Source organism: Nerophis ophidion, linkage group LG09 (genome assembly GCF_033978795.1).
Source record: "Nerophis ophidion isolate RoL-2023_Sa linkage group LG09, RoL_Noph_v1.0, whole genome shotgun sequence".
In the NCBI taxonomy this organism is placed as follows: domain Eukaryota; kingdom Metazoa; phylum Chordata; class Actinopteri; order Syngnathiformes; family Syngnathidae; genus Nerophis; species Nerophis ophidion.
The window spans coordinates 27805815-27827897 of NC_084619.1; positions in this window are offsets into that span (position 1 = coordinate 27805815).

The window sequence follows — 22083 nt, forward strand, 5'->3', positions numbered from 1 at the left end:
TTAATTTCCCCTCGGGGATTAATAAAGTATTTCTGATTCTGATATAATTAATAATTTGATGCTCACTGAACTCTGGTGGTGTGTGACATCTTGTTTGCTACATGGCAAATATGGATCTTCCAGTAGATGTTCTATGGCAGTGGTTTTTAACCTGGGCTCGATCGAACCCTAGGGGTTCGGTGAGTCGGGCTCAGGCGTTCGGCTGAGGTCAAAACACACCCGACTCATCGTGTAAATAAAAACGTCTCCCTATCAGCGTATTACGGATACAGCAACATCTCACTGATTTGCAGGCGTGTAATTTGTTGTGAGTTTATGCTTTCTGTTGGTTTTGTTCTTTGAACAAGGTTATGTTCATGCACGGTTCATTTTGTGCACCAGTAAAAAAAACATGGTAACACTTTAGTATGAGGAACATATTCCCCATTAATTAGTTGCTTATTAACATGCAATTTAGTAACATATTGGCTCTTAACCAGTCATTATTAAGCATTTGCATGGCCTTATTATAACTCTAACCCTCTAACCCTGGCCCTAACCAAATAACTCTAAATTAAGTCTTTGTTGTTTAGAATATGTTCCCAATAAAGTGTTACCAAAAACATATAACTTTGTCTTGAATTTGAAAAAAAACAAAATTTTATTTTTCACTCAAGAAGGGTTCGGTGAATTCGCATATGAATCTGGTGGGGTTCGGTACCTCCAACAAGGTTAAGAACCACTGTTGTATAGTAAATGTATATCAAAACTATACACAAATAAGACCACCAAGTAACAAGTTGAGTGAAAGTGTGAAAAAGCTATACATACCTGCTGTCCTCTTTTGTATAAACGTGTTTACAGTAAATGTCTATAACAGACCTGTCTACTGGAAATTGCAGTATTTACCTCAAATTGCTAGAGCGCATATATTACCCAGAAACCATAACGCTGGGTGTATTGCTTTTCTGTCAACATCATTGAAAAAGGTACTTCACCCTCTATGACGAGTGGGTAATATTTTTTCTCCCTTAAAAACATCTTGTAATAGATTCAGGGTTCCGAGCCAAGCAATAATCTTGCTGTCAAACTCTGTAATGAGAGGAGAGTTCATACTATTCAACACTTCTTTCCTTGTGACAGTGTAGAGTGCGGTAAACAGAATTAAAGCTGCAAATATTTTTACCGCTTCCACCTGATAGGTATTATTAAATCGAGGTAAAACGGTGGGACACGTAGAGCAGGGGTGTCGAACTAATTTTAGATAGGGGCCACATGGAGAAAAATCTACTCCCAAGTAAGCTGGACTGGTAAAATCACAGCACGATAACTTAAAAATAAAGACCACTTCAGATTGTTTTCTTCATTTAAAAATACAACAAGCTCATTCAGAAATTGTACAAATCATGACGCCATCCATTCATCCATCCATCTATTTCCTACCACTTGTCCCTTTTGGGGTCGCGAGTGGCGCTGGAGACTATCTCAGCTGCATTCGGGCAGTAGGCGGTGTACACCCTGGACAAGTCACCACCTCATCACAGGGCCAACAAATATAGACAGACAACATTCACACTCACATTCACACACTAGGGCCAATTTAGTGTTACCAATCAACCTATCCCCAAGTGACTGTTTTTGGAGGTGGAAGGAAACCGGAGTACCCGGAGGGAACCCACGCAGTCATGGAGAGAACATGCAAACTCCACAAAGAAAGCTCCCAAGCCTGGGATTGAACCCAGGACTGCTCAGGACCTTCGTATTGAGAGGCAGATGCACTAACCCCTCCTCCACCGTGCTGCCCGAAATCATAATGTTGTTGTTTTGTTTTTTTACAATTACCTGTTGCGGTTAATAGTATATATACTTTATTTGTCATTATTTATCTTTTCTGAATAAATGATGTGATAATGTACATCAAAAATATCAACATCATATATCAAAATCAAATTACAGAATGTTATTTTTGTAGTTTGATAATTTTCCAGTACTGATGTACTAACATATTGTGGTTTATTTTTTACATATGTAGCATCATCTACAAAGATACAAAAACTTGCTATTGCGACATCTAGAGGACACATTTAGAACAGCCGTTTGTATCAATCAAAAATTTCAGATTAATTTTGATTCTTAGCAAACTCATCCCACGGGCCTGATAAAACCTGTCCTCCGGCCTGACCCGGCCCTTGGGCCGTATGTTCAACACCCCTGCTTCAGATGATATATTTTTTTAAAAGTGCTGTCAAACCCTAAAGAAGGAGATTTAAGATTTAGGACGGCGTGGCGCAGTGGTAGAGTGGCCGTGCGCAACCCGAGGGTCCCTGGTTCAATCCCCACCTAGTACCAACCTCGTCACGTCCGTTGTGTCCTGAGCAAGACACTTCACCCTTGTTCCTGATGGGTGCTGGTTAGCGCCTTGCATGGCAGCTCCCTCCATGTGTGTGTGAATGGGTAAATGTGGAAGTAGTGTCAAAGTGCTTTGATTACCTTGAAGGTAGAAAGGTGCTATACAAGTACAACCCATTTATAATTTAAAAAAATATAGATTTCCCTACCCTTTTGTGCTTCTACCTTCAAACCAGTCCAAAAAATACCAAGGCCTTTTTCTTTTTGCATTTGCCAGAGAATGCGGTGGTGTCTTTTTGGTGCAAAAACAATTTTCAAAAAGTAGTCTAAGTGCTGACAATCCTTCCAAAAGATAGGGAAGAGTACAAACGAACACAAGATGGAGAGTGGGCTGATTGTCAGTAGAAATTACCACAAGGAGAGGCGGCGTTGTTCTCACTTGGATTCAGCCGGTAAAACCCATTAAGGGTGCCCTGAATAAAGGCTTTTCTTGTGAATAATTTATTGTAAAGCCGCTGTCATTCAAAAAGGTTTGGAATTGTAAACAACTTAAATGAATACATGTCATGCTAAGGTAGAGAATTTTAGACAGCTGTTCTTTAAATGTTCATGGTGTTCTAAAATACTGTCTCTTCAACCAGTATGTGCCTGTTGAAGTTTTTAGCAAGCAAAACACTTTGCAGCCACCTACTAAGAGAGCCCAGTTAAATCAGATATTAGGCTGGTAACGACAAGAACGCCACTGACCTTTCAGCTGCTCAGTGTAGGTTGTTAAAGATCAGACACAGCAGGATTTTCCCTTCCTGACAGCTTCTTTAAAATACAAAAAATGGTTCCATTTTATTAGAGTCCTGGTGACACCAGGGATAATGCCCATGTGATTCAAAATCGCAAGCATAATTCACAGATCAGAATTTAGATTTCTGATCCATGAGCAATGATCAAACGCTCATTGATTGAACACAGTTAATCAATCAATCAATCAATCAATGTTTATGAATATAGCCCTAAATCACCAGTGTCTCAAAGGGCTGCACAAACCACAACGCAAACCACAACAACATCCTCGGTAGAGCCCACATAAGGGCAAGGAAAACTCACCCCAGAGGGACGTCGGTGACAGTGACAATGACGACTATGAGAAATTCTTGGAGAGGACTGCATATGTGTTTTGTTATTTGGAAACAGTTGGTAATGGTTATGTGCATTAAAACTATTCATGAACTCAATTCACCATAATGTGTGTTCATAAATTTGTGTCGATGAAGAGAGCAGTTATGATTTTGGGTTTACAGTGTAAACAACTAAAAACTATGATTTTTGGAACGGTTTTGTCTAAAACCACCCATAAATTGTTAAAATATGGCCAAAGACGTGCACTCCTATGGGTTTCATGGACATGGAAAACTAATCTGCGGGAAAGAACCCCTCTGCCATTTTCAAGTATGTTTCTTTTTTCTTTAGTCGTCAGCTTTGGGTTTCTACATTTATCTGCAAATGTAATTTAGTGTTTTTTAATGCCATTTTAATGCTACATAAACTAGATGTATTGCGCATGTCCCACTGCATATAGTCAACAGCTTACAATTGAATAGAGAATAGAATAGAATAGAATATATCTTTATTGTCATTGTACATTGTACAACACAATTGTATGCAAACTAATTTAGTGCAAAAATCATACATAAAAACATAGATAAATAGATACAAATATATAAAATACCAAGCATACAGTTCACATGCACAGTCATTATTGTTATTTTGTGTTCAGCGACGCAATTGCTCTCGGGTAAAAAGTGTTTTTAAAATGGTTTGTCCGGCATTTTATTGTCCTGTAATTCCTGCCTGAGGGCATCAGTTCAAAAAGTTTATGTCCAGGGTGAGATGGGTCCTTTATACACACAAAATTGTGAGCATTTCACAAGTATAATGTTGAATAATTAAATTACTAATTAATTAATTACTATCAAGTGAATTAGAATTGCCTTGCAAGACTGTTTTATCTGAGAATTAATTTTTATTTATTTGTTTTTCTGTAGTGCACGCCATGTTCTGACTTTGGGCATCAGTTAAAATGTTTCGACTGTCAATCATCACACTGTACCTTCAATCCAAAATGATTAAAGGGGAACTGCACTGAAGCCCTGTAAATAAACCCCCAATTCTGAATTATACACTTAGAAATGTTTTTGTTTAAAATTATATCTCTTTAAAACATGCAAAAAATATAATATCCTCTGAAAGTGTGACTTCTGATAGCCACAAACTGAAGGACACTTTTTAAAATCCGGATACAATTGAAAAAATAGTTAAAATGTTAATAGAATAAGAAATTACAATTTCGCTAGTAATGAAAATGATGCATGTGTCCGGAAATGGATGAATGATTTAAACAGTTTTGAAGAATATATGCCATGAAATGATATTTGGAAAATGTCAATAAGATGCAATAAAATAAAATCTCAGTCAATTTAAGCATCTTAAATAAATTGTATTTTACACCTTCACAGATGTTTAAAATCGGTACAGTAGATAGCAGGTTATGTATAAAGTGTCAGGCAGCTGAAAGAACTCTAATTCATTTACTTTGGGAATGTCAGTGAATACGAGTTGTGGTCTGTTGTGAGATTTGTCTTGTTTGTCAATCCTAGGCCACCATAGGTAACATAGGGTGCATCACCATACCTGCTAATGTTAGCAGAGTTAGCTCATTTATGTTAATCTGCAGACTGAAATAAAAGAGTCGTGTATGAAACAAGCTCAGCTTCCTCATTAATGTGACATGGTGTCATAGTTAAGGATTACACGCCTACAGTCACCAAAGTTTGGGCCCCAGGGCCGTTTCATTTTGCCGTATAGAGGAAGCACTTTTCACGCTTTCGGACTGGACCTTACAAGAATCAGTCTCAAAGCCGCAGCCGAAGAACAGAAACACACAGACTGCCGTAGCAATTTATTGATGATTGCAATGTTCTTAAGTTATTTTTTTGTATACGTTTGATTGATTGACCAGTTGACTATTGACAAAGTCCTACATTTGTATTACATATTTGATGCCTCTCATTTAATGTTGTTATTGTCATTTAAAGCCTTAAATTTTCGCAAATTCCATTAGTTGACTTTTAATGCTTTTTAATGCCCTGAAGAAACCCTAATCTTGAAGCGTCCCTCTGTTCCCGACTCCCTTGTCATGTGACATGGGTCCACTGATACACTAACATCCATCCATCCATTTTCTACCGCTTATTCCCTTTCAGGGTGGCGGGGGGCGCTGGCGCCTATCTCAGCTACAATCGGGCGGAAGGCGGGGTATATTGTGGTTTATTTTGAACATATGTAGCATCATCTACAAAGATACAAAGACTTGCTATTGCGACATCTAGAGGACACATTTAGAATAGCCGTTTGTGTCAATCAAAAATTTCAGATTAATTTTGATACTTAGCAAACTCATCCAATGGGCTTGATAAAACCTGTCCGCGGGCCTGACCCAGACCTTGAGCCGTACGTTTAACATGTCTGTTATTTTGCTTCCTGGTGTCGATGATCCCCTTATCAGGCTCCTGATTGACCAGTCCATAATGTTTGTCCATTTTCTGTATTTGTAGCTTGTAGCTTGGATGTAAGCTACCTCGCTACATGTGTCTAAAATAGCTAAACTACAAGCTACTGGGATATAACCAGAAGTGGGTAGCAATGCGTTACATGTACTCTGTTACATCTACTTGAGTAACTTTTGGGATGAATTGTACTTCTAAGAGTAGTTTTAATGCAACATACTTTTACTTGAGGATATTTATAGAGAAGAAACGCTACTTTTATTCCGCTCCATTTATCTACATTCAGCTCGCAACTCGCTACTGATTTTTATCTGTTAATGCACGCTTTGTTTGTTTAGTTTTTTTTCAGACAGACCTTCAAAGTAGGATCCATCACATGCCTGTGTTTAACCAATTAAATGGAGTCACTGGTGATGTTTGACTCCGTTTCACCAATCAAATGCAGTCACTGGTGACGTTTGACTCCGTTTCACCAATCAAACAGAGCCAGGATGTCACATGATTAACTGTACACTTTTTTTCTTCTTTTTTTCTATAAACTTTTATTTATAAATTTCAACATTTACAAAGACATGCACCTTGGGATAGGTTGATTGGCAACACTAAATTGGCCCTAGTGTGTGAATGTGAGTGTGAATGTTGTCTGTCTATCTGTGTTGGCCCTGCGATGAGGTGGCGACTTGTCCAGGGTGTACCCCGCCTTCCGCCCGATTGTAGCTGAGATAGGCGCCAGCGCCCCCCGCGACCCCAAAAGGGAATAAGCGGTAGAAAATGGATGGATGGAACATTTACAAACAGTTGAAAATAATAATCAAAGTAAGTACAAAAACAGTACAAAACAGTATAAAAAAACGTACAAAACAGCGCCAGGAGGTTGTAAATTCAAAGTAACTAAAATAGAATGCAAAATAAATATATATATCATCAATCAATCAATCAATGTTTATTTATATAGCCCCAAATCACAAATGTCTCAAAGGACTGCACAAATCATTACGACTACAACATCCTCGGAAGAACCCACAAAAGGGCAAGGAAAACTCACACCCAGTGGGCAGGGAGAATTCACATTCAGTGGGACGCCAGCGACAATGCTGACTATGAGAAACCTTGGAGAGGACCTCAGATGTGGGCAACCCCCCCCCTCTAGGGGACCGAAAGCAATGGATGTCGAGCGGGTCCAACATGATACTGTGAAAGTTCAATCCATAGTGGCTCCAAGACAGCAGCGAGAGTCCCGTCCACAGGAAACCATCTGAAGCGGATCAGCAGCGTAGAGATGTCCCCAACCGATACAGGCGAGCGGTCCATCCTGGGTCCCGACGAGCGGTCCATCCTGGGTCTCGACTCTGGACAGTCAGTACTTCATCCATGGTCATCGGACCGGACCCCCTCCACAAGGGAGGGGGGGACATAGGAGAAAGAGAAGAAGCGGCAGATCAACTGGTCTAAAAAGGAGGTCTATTTAAAGGCTAGAGTATACAAATGAGTTTTAAGATGAGACTTAAATGCTTCTACTGAGGTAGCATCTCGAACTGTTACCGGGAGGGCATTCCAGAGTACTGGAGCCCGAACGGAAAACGCTCTATAGCCCGCAGACTTTTTTTGAGCTCTAGGAATCACTAATAAGCCGGAGTCTTTTGAACGCAGATTTCTTGCCGGGACATACGATACAATACAATCGGCAAGATAGGCTGGAGCTAGACCGTGTAGTATTTTATACGTAAGTAATAAAACCTTAAAGTCACATCTTAAGTGCACAGGAAGCCAGTGCAGGTGAGCCAGTACAGGCGTAATATGATCAAACTTTCTTGTTCTTGTCAAAAGTCTAGCAGCCGCATTTTGTACCAACTGTAATCTTTTAATGCTAGACATGGGGAGACCCGAAAATAATACGTTACAGTAATCGAGACGAGACGTAACAAACGCATGGATAATGATCTCGGCGTCTTTAGTGGACAAAATGGAGCGAATTTTAGCGATATTACGGAGATGAAAGAAGGCCGTTTTAGTAACGCTTTTAATGTGTGACTCAAAGGAGAGAGTTGGGTCGAAGATAATACCCAGATTTTTTACAGAGTCACCTTGTTTTATTATTTGGTTGTCAAATGTTAAAGTTGTATTATTAAATAGAGGTCGGTGTCTAGCAGGACCGATAATCAGCATTTCCGTTTTTTTGGCATTAAGTTGCAAAAAGTTAGCGGACATCCATTGTTTAATTTCATTAAGACACGCTTCCAACTGACTACAGTCCGGCATGTTGGTCAGCTTTAGGGGCATGTAAAGTTGGGTGTCATCAGCATAACAGTGAAAGCTAATACCGTATTTGCGTATGACGTCACCTAGCGGCAGCATGTAGATGCTGAAGAGTACAGGGCCAAGGACCGAACCCTGGGGAACTCCACACGTTACCTTAACATAGTCCGAGGTCACACTGTTATAGGAGACGCACTGCATCCTATCAGTAAGATAAGAGTTAAACCATGACAGGGCTGAGTCTGACATACCAATTCGTATTTTGATACGCTCTAATAAAATATTATGATCGACGGTATCGAAAGCAGCGCTAAGATCGAGGAGCAGCAACATAGATGATATATAAAATAAACAAAGTGCAAAGCCATAAACTCACTCAATCTCAGTAAATAACTTAAATTTGGAACACAGCATCATCGTTTTCACAGCTTTTTGGTTGTCAGAGGTAATGATAATGATAATGGGTTGTACTTGTATTGAGCTGTTCTACCTTCAAGGTACTCAAAGCGCTTTGACACTACTTCCACATTTACCCATTCACACACACATTCACACACTGATGGAGGGAGCTGCCATGCAAGGCGCTAACCAGCACCCATCAGGAGCAAGGGTGAGGTGTCTTGCTCAGGACACAAGGGACGTGACGAGGTTGGTACTAGGTGGGGATTGAACCAGGGACCCTCGGGCTGCGCAAGGCCACTCTACCACTGCGCCACGCCGTCCCTAGGTAGAGTGTTTTAATGTAGAGTTCTAAATCGTTTTTAAAGGCACAAAAAACAGGTCGGGTATTGAGAAACTTACATTTATGAATATAAAACTTAGCCAATAGTATGATGAGGTGGAAAAGATAAAATTAATTTTCAATTTTGTTTTCAATACAGTGTAAAACCAAATATATAAATTATTTAATATATATTATTGTTTTAGTTGCTTAAGAGATATTCCTGGCTCTGAATTTATTCATTGCTATTTTTATGTTTTTGTGCAGTATTTGTTGCCGTCATCATTAAACGAACAGGTTACTCATCAGTTACTCAGTACTAGAGTAGTTTTTTCACAACATACTTTTTACTTTTACTCAAGTAAATATTTAGGTGACTACTCCTTACTTTTACTTCAGTTACACATCTCTAAAGTAACAGTACTCTTACTTGAGTACAATTTCTGGCTACTCTACCCACCTCTGGATATTACGTTAAGCTGCGTGGCTTTGCTACTTGTAACAAGTTACTGTCCATCTCTACCCATAATATAAATTCGTTTTGGAGTAATCGGTAGATAACGAACAACGTGGAACGCCCTCTTTCCATCGTCTGACTCGAAATGCCGCCCCTTCTTGGTGTGACGTCATCTACAGAACTGGAGCCCATTTCCCAATAGACAGTGTGGATAAAAGCACGTAAAACTATTATTTTGATCACTTAATTGCATGTTTATGTCGTAATTCGGGATGAAAATCAAAACAAATACCAAGCAAAAAGAATTGCATCGAGTCTTCTGTAAGTGAAGTCAGCAGGCTGATGCAGGCCCACCCAAATTTGGAACTAAAAGTGGGCGTTCCAAAATGCGCTGAAAGCTTGAATGGAATTTTACTTGTGGACTAATGCTATCAAACGGTTAATTAGTTTGGCCCGACTAATCACACTTTTGAATCTGGATTATTCATGATTAAGCATAGGTGAGTACTCAATTGCATACGTTCAATTAACTTTAAAAAAAACCAACAATATTTGGATACAAATGCAAATTTATTGTCAGAATGACAAACAAATATTTTTTTTATGTTTTAAATGAATGCACGCCCCTTACTTGTTCAAAACTTCATAACAGTTGTATCTAAAGTCCATGCAGTCAGGATGTATTTTGAAGTGAAATACATTTTTGAGCACACTCCTCGGTGTCTCCTAACTATCTTTTTCTCTAATGTATGCACTGACCTGATCACTGATTGCATGACAATAAAGTAAAGGAGCATGTACAGTCCAAATAAAATTAATCTGTGTATATACATGATTAATGCAATCAGTCCCGGAGTCATGGGCGGTTTGCTCGGGTCATGCCCGCCCACGGTGTCATCTGTGCCCTGTGCTGCAAGCTGTTATTTTATCTTTTTTTTTTTTTACATCGGAGCAGAAGAACATAGGACAATACTTAATCAAAACAAAGGCACGTTGACTAAAACAATAACACAATTAACTGACAAAAGAGCCGAAAAGGTTGACAAACTAATTCCAATCATTGTCTAATTTTGTCTTGTCGATGGGTGGAACACATTTGGAGTATATTCAATCAGCTCTATAACGGCGTACATTGGAAGAGGGGTGTGGGTTAGTTATGAATGACAGCCAATCAAATGCTTTTCCTATTTGGAAGAGGAAGTCAGTAGTCCGGGCCAAAAATATAAACATATGTAGCTTTAACATTTTCCACATCATAATATGTGTACAACTGCGATTAATTGAAGATGACTTATTTGATGTCTACTCATATGATGCCATTAGCAGGCAAGTCAACAATCTCGATATTATTACGGTAAGTTAAATCTATTATTCCCGCTGCGTGAGGGCGCATCGATCGTTAAATCATTAGAGGGGTCCTTGTAACAGCGCATGCACAATCCCTCATATCATCTGCTGCTCGCTCTGCCGGCACGTCAGCTAGAATGGCCTGGGGCATGCCCCTGCTCGGTCTGCCCGCATCGAGGCCACGCGCTTGCAAGGCTGCAGGTAATCACTAATCAGCACACCTGAGACTGGTGTAAAGATATTGCACAAAGACCATCGGACCCGAAGATCCTGTGTCGGAACACGATTTACTCCTTGTAGCAAGCATCTCATCCCTGGCTTCCCTCCTGCATACTTGCTCTCTCTGTGTGCCTTCCTTGTGCCCATGTCTTATGTCCTCTGTGTTCCCTGTAGTGTTTCCCCTGTTCCCCGTGATCGAGCTGTGCGCCACGACTTCCCTCTGAATTCCAGACTGCCTCCCTCTATCCTCGATCCCTGCGTCGACACGGACCTCATTGTTTCTCTCCAGCCTCGGACCACTTGCTTGGCCTCGGACTGCCTTCTCGCTTTGCCCCTTTGGCCTGACAAAGGATTCATCCAACCCACACTTACATCAAACTCTGGTAACATTAACATTGTTAATTCTACCCGTCGTCTTGCACCATTCACATTTAGTAGTCGCATACACACTCCAACAATTAATCAAGATCGAGTTCAATAAACCTATTGAACTGATCCCTGCCGAAGTGTTGTCTACTTCCCCCGTCGTATGTAACAGCCATGTTAATGTTTACGGTTGAAACACATCGATTAGTTACGACAGTAATTACACTCATATTGTCTTTGGTGGTATAGCTCGGTTGGCAGAGCGGCCGTGCCAGCAACGTCAAGGTTGCAGGTTCGATCCCCGCTTCCGCCATCCTAGTCACTGCGGTTGTGTCCTTGAGCAAGACACTTTACCCACCTTCTCCCAGTGCCATCTACACTGGTTTAAAAAAGTAACTTAAATATTGGGTTTCACAATGTAAAGCGCTTTGAGTCACTTGAGAAAAGCGCTATATGAATATAATTCACTTCACTTTGTGTTTACCATATTATTTACTTGCTACAGAGAGAGAACAAGCTAAAAAAAAGGATATTTTGTGTCCCATAGACCTTGGTTCTTGGTACTGTCCTTTTCATCATTTACAAACTGCCACTCAGAAAGTTTCTTCACGTATACTGTTTCCACTTTCATTGTTATGCGATTCAACTTGTTCTCCACCATTTCTCGCTGCAAGTCCGAACAAAAAAACAGTAGGCAGTTTAACTTTCTAAAACTCAACTTTCACAAGTCTGGAATTCGACTCATCTATCCAAAGACTGATCCACACGTTTTACAAATCCCTGATGAAACTCTAACAACTTTCAATGACTCCATGAGCTTGGAGTCCCTTTCTTCCACAATCTCGCTTTTCTCCCCAACGTCTAAAAAAATCACAGGAAAAAGCCAACTTTCACCTCAGAAACATCAACCACAGCTGTTGCAACTCATCCTCTGGTGCAGAACACCCTTTTTGTGCTTTTACCACTTCTAGAATCCATTATTGCAATATCCTTTTTTCTCTGCAGAACCCTGTCTTTGGAACGTATTACGACCATACATGACACTGCTCCTGCCCTCTCCTACTTCAAAACTGCTCTCAAAATAATTATCTTTGGACTTGCTTTCTACAGTTTCTCCTGCTTATACCTTTCTTTCTCTATAACGCTTAGACTTTTGCATTTAAAGGGGAACATTATCACCAGACCTATGTAAGCGTCAATATATACCTTGATGTTGCAGAAAAAAGACCATATATTTTTCAACCGATTTCCGAACTCTAAATGGGTGAATTTTGGCGAATTAAACGCCTTTCTATTTATCGCTCTCGGAGCGATGACGTCAGAACGTGATGTCACCTAGGTAATAAAGCCGCCATTTTCTCAAACACATTACAAACACCGCGTCTCAGCTCTGTTATTTTCCGTTTTTTTGACTATTTTCTGGAACCTTGGAGACATCATGCCTCGTCAGTGTGTTGTCGGAGGGTGTAACAACACTAACAGGGAGGGATTCGATTTCAAATTCAATAGCTATTCGCTCAATAGCTTCAGTTTCTTCTTCAATTTTGTTTTCGTTATCTGCCTCCATATTCCAACCATCCGTTTCAATACATGGGTAATCTGTTGAATCGCTTAAACCGCTGAAATCTGAGTCTGAATCCGAGCTAATATCACTATATCTTGTTGTGCTATCCGAATTGGCATCAATGGATGACGTCACAGGAAAATGGACGATGGCTTCACAGATAGCGAAAATCAGGCACTTTAAAGCTTTTTTTTAGGGATATTCCGGGATGGGTAAAATTTTGAAAAAAACTTCAAAAAATAAAATAAGCCACTGGGAACTGATTTTTATTGGTTTTAACCCTTCTGAAATTGTGATAATGTTCCCCTTTAATGGATGCATCTATGATGGCCTATAAAGGGACGGCGTGGCGCAGTGGTAGAGTGGCCGTGCGCAACCCGAGGGTCCCTGGTTCAATTCCCACCTAGTACCAACCTCGTCACGTCCGCTGTGTCCTGATCAAGACACTTCACCCTTGCTCCTGATGGGTGCTGGTTAGCGCCTTGGATGGCAACTCCCTCCATCAGTGTGTGAATGTGTGTGTGAATGGGTAAATGTGGAAGTAGTGTCAAAGTGCTTTGAGTACCTTGAAAGTAGAAAGGCGCTATACAAGTACAACCCATTTATCATTTATAAACCGGTAACATATGTCTGATGCATTCCTCCTCCATTAAATTACATTACCCTAGTTTTTTAGAAGTTAGATATAACGTTATTGAGCCCAGAGGCATGTGCCTTCAAGGAAATTAGGATTCCAGTAGAAGCAACTCAGTTTGCAGTATCCAAGACAACAGTGACAATAGCAGCCCAGCACACAGTAAAAAGCTGGAAAGCCACTATTCCCCACTTCAAACCTTAAGGAGTCGTAAACCAAAATGTTTGTACATTGGCCGCAGGTCAAAGTTGGCCGCATTCTTGCATAAATCAAGCATAATTTAGGATATAGCCAAAACCCTATAATGTCAAATCATTAATGACAGGGAACGACATATGACATTTTACTGCAAACTACGGTTGTACGGTATACCAATATTAGTGTAGTACCGCGATACTAATGAATAATTTTTGGTACTCAACCGCCTCCTAAAGTTACCGGTCTTTATTTAAGGACAACATTGCAGTAAGAAACACACACTATATTGCAAAAAGTATTTGGCAACCCAACCAAATGATGACAATCAGGTGTCCTAGTCACCTACAGGTGTATAAAATCAAGCACTTAGGCATGGAGACTGTTTCTACAAACATTTGTGGAAGAATGGGACGCTCTCAGGAGCTCAGTGATTTCCAGCTTGGAACTGTCAAAGGATGAACAAATATTGTGCAACAAATCCAGTCGTGAAATGTTCTCGCTCTTAAATAATCCAAAGTCAACTGTCGGCTTTTTATTATAAGAAAATGGAAGAGTTTGGGAACAACAGCAGCTCAGCTACAAAGTGGTAAACTAAGTAAAGTGACAGAGAGGGGTCATCAGATGTGCAAAGTCTTTCTGCACAGTCAGTTGCTACAGAGCTCCAAACTTCATGTGACCTTCCAATTAGCCCACGTACAGTACGCAGAGAGCTTAATGGAATGGGTTTCCGTGGACGACCAGCTAGATCTAAGCCATACATCACCAAGTCCAATGCAAGGTGTTGGATGCAGTGGTGTAAAGCAAGTTGCCACTGGACTCTAGAGCAGTGGAGGCGCTTTCTCTGGAGTGATCAATCACGCTTTTCCATCTGGCAATCTGATGGCCGAGTCTGGGTTGGAAGTTGCAAGGAGAACGGTACAATTTTGGACTGCATTGTGCCAAGTGTGAAATATGGTGTAGGAGGAATCATGGTGTTGGGTTGTTTTTCAGGACTTGAGCTTGGCCTCTTAGTTCCAGTGAAAGGAACTTTGAATGCTCCACGATACAAAAACATTTTGGACAAATCCATGGGGAGCAGTTTGGAACCGGCCCTGTACTTTTCGAACATGACTGTACAGGAGTGCACAAAGCAAGGTCCATTAAGACATGGAGTTTGGTGTGGATGAACTTGACTGGCCTGCAAAGAATCCTGACCTGAACCCGATAGAACAACTTTGGGATGAATGAACATCTATGTTGCTGCTTCTTGATCTTAGCGCTGTTTTCGATACCGTCGATCATAATATTTTACTAGAGCGTATCAAAACACAAATGTGTTTTGATGTATGTCAGACTAAGCCTTGTCTTGGTTTAACTCTTATCTTACTGACAGGATGCAGTGCGTCTCCCATAACAATGTGACCTCGGACTATGTTAAGGTAACGTGTGGCGTTCCCCAGGGTTCGGTCCTTGGCCCTCCACTCTTCAGCATATACATGCTGCTGCTAGGTGACATCATTCGCAAATACGGTGTTATCTTTCACTGTTAGGCTGATGACACTCAACTCTACATGCCTTTAAAGCTGACCAACACGCCGGATTGTAGTCAGCTGGAGGCGTGTCTTAATGAAATCAAACAATGGATGTCCGTTAACTTTTTGCAACTCAACGGCAAGAAAACGGAAATGCTGATTATCGGTCCTGCTCGACACCGACATCTACAAACCCCGTTTCCATATGGGTTGGGAAATTGTGTTAGATGTAAACATAAACGTAATACAATGTTTTGCAAATAATTTTCAACCCATATTCAGTTGAATATGCTACAAAGACAACATAGTTGATGTTCAAACTGATAACATTTTTGCAAATAATCATTAACTTTAGAATTTAATGCTAGCAACACGTGACAAAGAAGTGGGGAAAGGTGGCAATAAATAATTATGAAGTTGAGGAATGCTTATCAAACACTTATTTGGAACATCCCACAGGTGTGCAGGCTAATTTGGAACAGGTGGGTGCCATGATTGGGTATAAAAGCAGCTTCCATGAAATGCTAAGTAATTCACAATCAACGATGGGGCGAGGGTCACCAATTAGTAAGCAAATTGTCAAAACGTTTTAGAACAACATTTCTCAACGAGCTATTGCAAGGAATTTAGGGATTTTACCATCTACGGTCCGTAAAATCATCAAAAGGTTCAGAGAATCTGGAGAAATCACTACACGTAAGCGATGATATTACGGTCCTTTGATCCCTCAGGCGGTACTGCATCAAAAACCGACATCAGTATGTAAATGATATCACCACATGGGCTCAGGAACACTTCATAAAACACTTTCAGTAACTACAGTTGGTTGCTACATCTGTAAATGCAAGTTAAAAGTCTGCTATGCAGAGCAACACCCATTCATCAACAACACCAAAGAACGCCGCTGGCTTCGCTGGGCCCGAGATCATCTAAGATGGAATGATTCAAAGCGGAAATGTGTTCTGTGGTCTGATGAGTCCACATTTCAAATTATATTTGGAAACTGTGTATGTGGTGTCCTCCGGAACAAAGAGGAAAATAACCATTCGGATTGTTATAGGCGCAAAGTTGAAAAGCCAGCATCTGTGATGGTATGGGGGTGCATTAGTGCCCAAGGCATAGGTAACTTACACATCTGTGAAGGCACCATTAATGCTGAATGGTCCATACAGGTTTTGGATCAACATATGTTGTCATCCAAGCAACGTTATCATGGACGCCCCTGCTTATTTCAGCAAGACAATGCCAAGCCATGTGTTACAACAGCATGGTTTCGTAGTAAAAGATTGCAGTCCAGGCCTGCCTCCCATCAAAAATGTGTGGCACATTATGAAGCGTAAAATATGACAGCGGAGACCCCGGACTGTTGAACGACTGAAGTTCTACATAAAACAAGAATGAGAAAGATATCCACTTTCAAAGCTTCAACAATTAGTTTCTTCAGTTCTCAAACGTTTATTGAATGTTGTTAAAAGTAAAGGTGATGTAACACAGTGGTGAACATGCCCTTTCCCAACTACTTTGGCACGCATTGCAGCCATGGAATTCTAAAATTCTAAGTTAATTATTTGCAAAAAAAAAAAAAAAAATGTATGAGTTGAACATCGGGCTTCACGGTGGCAGAGGGGTTAGTGCGTCTGCCTCACAATACGAAGGTCCTGCAGTCCTGGGTTCAAATCCAGGCTCGGGATCTTTCTGTGTGGAGTTTGCATGTTCTCCCCGTGAATGCGTGGGTTCCCTCCGGGTACTCCGGCTTCCTCCCACCTCCAAAGACATGCACCTGGGGATAGGTTGATTGGCAACACTAAATTGGCCTTAGTTTAATGTGAGTTTAATGTGAGTGTGAATGTTGTCTGTCTATCTGTGTTGGCCCTGCGATGAGGTGGCGACTTGTCCAGGGTGTACCCCGCCTTCCGCCCGATTGTAGCTGAGATAGGCGCCAGCGCCCCCCGCGACCCCGAAAGGGAATAAGCGGTAGAAAATGGATGGATGGGATGGAGTTGAACATCTTTGTAGAAGATTCAATTGAATATGGGTTGAAAAGGATTTGCTCTCTCCTTTGAGTCACATATTAGGAGTGTTACTTTCATCTAGGAAATAACACTAAAATTCACTCTATTTTGTCTACTAGCGACCCTGAGATCATTATCCATGGGTTCGTTACGTCTCGTCTCGATTACTGTAACTAATTATTTTTGGGTCTCCCCATGTCTAGCATCAAAAGATTACAGTTGGTACAAAATGCGGCTGCTAGACTTTTGACAAGAACAAAAAAAGTTTGATCATATTACGCCTATACTGGCTCACCTGCACTGGCTTCCTGTGCACTTAAGATGTTACTTTAAGGTTTTACTACTTACGTATAAAATACTACACGGTCTAGCTCCATCCTATCTTGCCGATTGTATTGTACCATATGTCCCGGCAAGACATCTACGTTCAAAGGACTCAGGCATATAAGTGATTCCCAGATCCCAAAAAAGTCTGCGGGCTATACAGCGTTTTCTATTTGGGCTCCAGTACTCTGGAATGCCCTCCCGATAACAGTTCGAGATGCTACCTCAGCAGAAGCATTTAAGTCTCATCTTAAAACTAATTTGTATACTCTAGCCTTTAAATAGACCCCCTTTTTGACCAGTTGATTTGCCGTTTCTTTTCTTTTTCTCCTCTGTCCCCCTCTCCCTTATGAAGGGGGGTGGGGAGGACACAGTGCATATGTGTTGCCCACATATGCCGTCCTCTCCAAGGTTTCTCATAGTCACTGTCACCAACCTCCCACTGTAGTGAGTTTTTCCTTGCCCTTATGTGGGCTCTGTACCGAGGATGTCGTTGTGGTTTGTGCAGCCCTTTGAGACACCTGTGATTTAGGGCTATATAAATAAACATTGATTGATTGATTGATTGATTGAATTCAAACATAGACAGAGCAACATCAGTGTGTGACCTCACCAATGCGCTTTTGGAAGAATGGTTGAAAATTCCTATAAACACACTCCGCAACCTTGTGGACAGCCTTCCCAGAAGATTTGAAGCTGTAATAGCTACAAAAGGTGGACCAACATCAAATTGAACCCTATGGGTTAGGAATGGGATTGCACTTCAAGTTCATATGTCAGTCAAGGCAAGTGGTCAAATACTTTTGGCAATATAGCGGAACCATTGTGTTGAAAATACATCAACCCAAAATCCATCAGATGACTCAGCCTCTGCGTTGTGTCTTCCAGAAAAGTTGGTTGTTCTGGACTTGTCAAGTCAACACGGTGGGGAAAGCCCATAATCAGAATCACAATTAGCTTTCAGACAAGCAGTAGAAAATGGCTGTATTTTCAACAAACAACACATTTGACTTGGTAGAATCTACCAAGCCCTCTTTGTTCAATGAAAGAAATAAAAAAATGCAACAATGAAGTGTTTGTGCACTTAAATATCTAATTCACACTGTTTGTGTTGTGTTTATTAAAGACCTACTGAAACCCACTACTACCGACCACAGTCTGAGAGTTTATATATCAATAATGAAATATTAACATTGCAACACATGCCAATACGGCCGGTTTAGTTTACTAAATTACAATTTTAAATTTCCCACGGAGTTTCTTGTTGAAAACATCGCGGAATGATGATGTGTGCACGTGACGTCACGGACCTTAGAGGACATATTAGCGCAGCACCATTGGCGGCTAAAAGTCGTCTCTTTTCATCGCGCAATTAAACAGTATTCTGGACATCTGTGTTGTTGAATCTTTTGCAATTTGTTCAATTAATAATGGAGAAGTCAAAGTAGAAATATGGAGGTGGGAAGCTTTAGCCTTTAGCCACACAAACACACGGTGTTTCCTTGCTTAAAATTCCCGGAGGTGAAGCTTTACTATGGATCAGAGCGGTCAAACGAACATGGTTCCCGACCACTTGTCAGCCGGCAGGTTTCGGTGAGAAATTGTGGTATAAAAGTCGCCTCTTACCGGAGATCTGTGGAGTTTGCGCCGTCCTTGTATCTGCCGTCGACTTCCCTCAGACACTGGCCTCAAGACACCCGTGGACACACCCTTTCGACTATCAGGTACTATTCAATCTCACTAAAACACTAGCAACACAATAGAAAGATAAAGGATTCCCCAGAATTATCCTAGTAAATGTGTCTAAAAACATCTGAATCCGTCCCAATGTAATCGTCTTTTTTTTTCACTTTATTTATTTATTTATTTTTCTAGTCCTTCGCTTTCAATATCATCATCAACGAATCTTTCATCCTCACTCAAATTAATGTGGAAATTGTCGTTTTTTCGGTCCGAATAGCTCTTGCTGCGGAGGCTCCCATTATAAACAATGTGAGGACGTGAGGAGCCCTCACCCTTGTGACGTCATCGTCTGCGACTTCCGGTAAAGGCAAGGCTTTTTTTATTAGCGACCAAAAGTTGCGAACTTTATCATCGATGTTCTCTACTAAATCCTTTCATCAAAAATCTGCCAATATCGCGAAATGATCAAGTATGACACATAGAATGGACCTGCTAACCCCGTTTAAATAAGAAAATCTAATTTCAGTAGGCCTTTAATGTACTATCTTTACAATGTAGAAGCTTTTTAGTTGGCTTAACTAACACGACAACAACAACAAAGGTAAATAATACTGTTGAACATTAAGTTTTAAATTGTGCATTTCTTGAAACAAAATAATGTTATGAGCAGCAGTGTGGTAAAGTGGCTTTATCCAGGCACCAGGCAATACTGTGACGCTAAAAACTTGTCTCGCTCGAAAAGAACCAGCTCTGCTGTTTTGCTCTTTATGTGTCTCCATGGTACACTCAGTAACGACTACTCTTAACTCCCTGGCTTAATAGCAGAGCTGTTTTCATAAAGGAGCAGGATGCACCAGTAACACTGTGTGGTCACAACACCTATAATGAGCAGCAATTCCAGTCACTGCACCAAACAGAGCAGAGCAAAGGACATTAAAAAACAAGAAGACACACACTGTGATAAAAGAGCCAGGCTATCACTTTATGTGCAGATGCAGTCGCTTCTCTTCTTGCGTTTGTTTCAAAGACATCCAGGATTAAAAATGAAAGAAGACACTGGCAGGGACTGTATGCTATGGACAGGCCTATTTTGCATTTTCCCCAACAAATCACTGTCTTATGCTTTCATTGAAGAAGATCCTTTCATTAAAGAAGACTCACTTTGGCAAGAGTCTGAAACTCAGTGAAGGTAGAGTCGGGGTGAGGCAGGGCGGCATGATGTATTCACTTCAGAATCACGTTTTAATAACGTTACAAAATTTGTTTACTACTTCTACCAGCAGCTATAGTGAACCTGAGCTATGGTAAAAAGTATGTAATTTTAAATGTATCAGTGAATGTAAAAATGTTATACACTACATCGCCAAAAGTATTTGGCCACCTGCCTTGACTCACATTTGAATTTGAAGTGCCATCCCATTCCTAACCCACATGGTTCATTCAATATTATGTCGTTCCACCTTTTGCATCTATTACAGCTTCAACTCTTCTGGGAAGGCTGTCCACAAAGTTGCGGAGTGAGTTTAAGGAATTTTCGACCATTCTTCCAATAGCGCTATGGTGATGTCACACACTGATGTTGGTCCAGAACGCCTGGCTCTCAGTCTCCGTTCTAATTCATCCCATAGGTATTCTATCGGGTTCAGGTCAGTACTCTGTTCAGGCCAGAAAAATTCATCCACACCAGCCATCCATGTCTTTATGGACCTTGCTTTATGCACTGGTGAACAGTCATGTTGGAAGAGGAAGGGGGGGGGGGCGCTCTGTCATGGCGCGGTCTCGAACCCACAATTCTCCAGCTGCAACATCCTCCAACACTCAGTCTGGCAGTATGCCAGGACACGCCCCCCGCACGTGCTGAGCGCTTCACGCCCATGCAACGCCGCACCTGCAGACTGTCGACCATCAGCGCACCTGGAAATCATCAGAGTGGCAGCATAAAGACCAGTCGACCCTTGGTGCCTACGCCGGAACGTTGTTAACTCTGTAGTAAGCATTCATTTCTCTGGCTTCCCTCTAGTTCCTCACTCTTGTTCGCCTTGTCCTCCTCAAATCATGTTCCTTGTCTCTCTCGCAGTACCCGCCTTGTTCCGTGTGCTCCCTCTGGATTTTGGAAAGCCTCCCTCAATTCTTGACCCTTGCCTGGACACAGACCTTTTTGATTCTCCCCTGCTCTTGACCTTCTGCCTGTTCCCGGATTTCCTTTTTGCCTCGCCCTCTTGGACTGTCGAAGGATTTATCTATCATGCACGTACAACATCCTCTGGTATTATTTACATTGATAATGTCACATATAGTCCCACAACCAACACTTACAGTAGCATACACCTCCCACACACTCATCGACCTGAGTTTCTTTGTGGTGTCTTCCTTCCACCCCTCGAGTACATAACATGCTTGGTATAGGCGATTGGTAGAGCGGTCGTGCCAGCAAGTTGAGGGTTGCAGGTTCGATCCCCGCTTTCACCATCCTAGTCAATGCCGTTCTGTCCTTGGGCAAGACACTTTACCCACCTGCTCCCAGTGCCACCAACACTGTTTTAATTGTAACTTAGATATTGGGTTTCACTATGTAAAGCGCTTTGAGTCACTTGAGGAAAAAGCGCTATATAAATATAATTCACTTCACTTCACTTCACCTCACTTCACTTCAAACTGTTTCCTCAAGGTTGGGAGCATGGAATTGTCCAAAATGTTTTGGTATCCTGGAGCATTCAAAGTTCCTTTCATTGAAACTAAGGGTCCAAGCCCAACTCCTGAAAAACAACCCCACACCATATTTCCTCCTCCACCAAATTTCACAGTACGAAATGTACCGTTCTCCCGGCAACGTCCAAACACAGTCTCGTCCATCACATTGCCAGATGGAAAAGTGTGATTCATCCCTCCAGAGAACGCGTCTC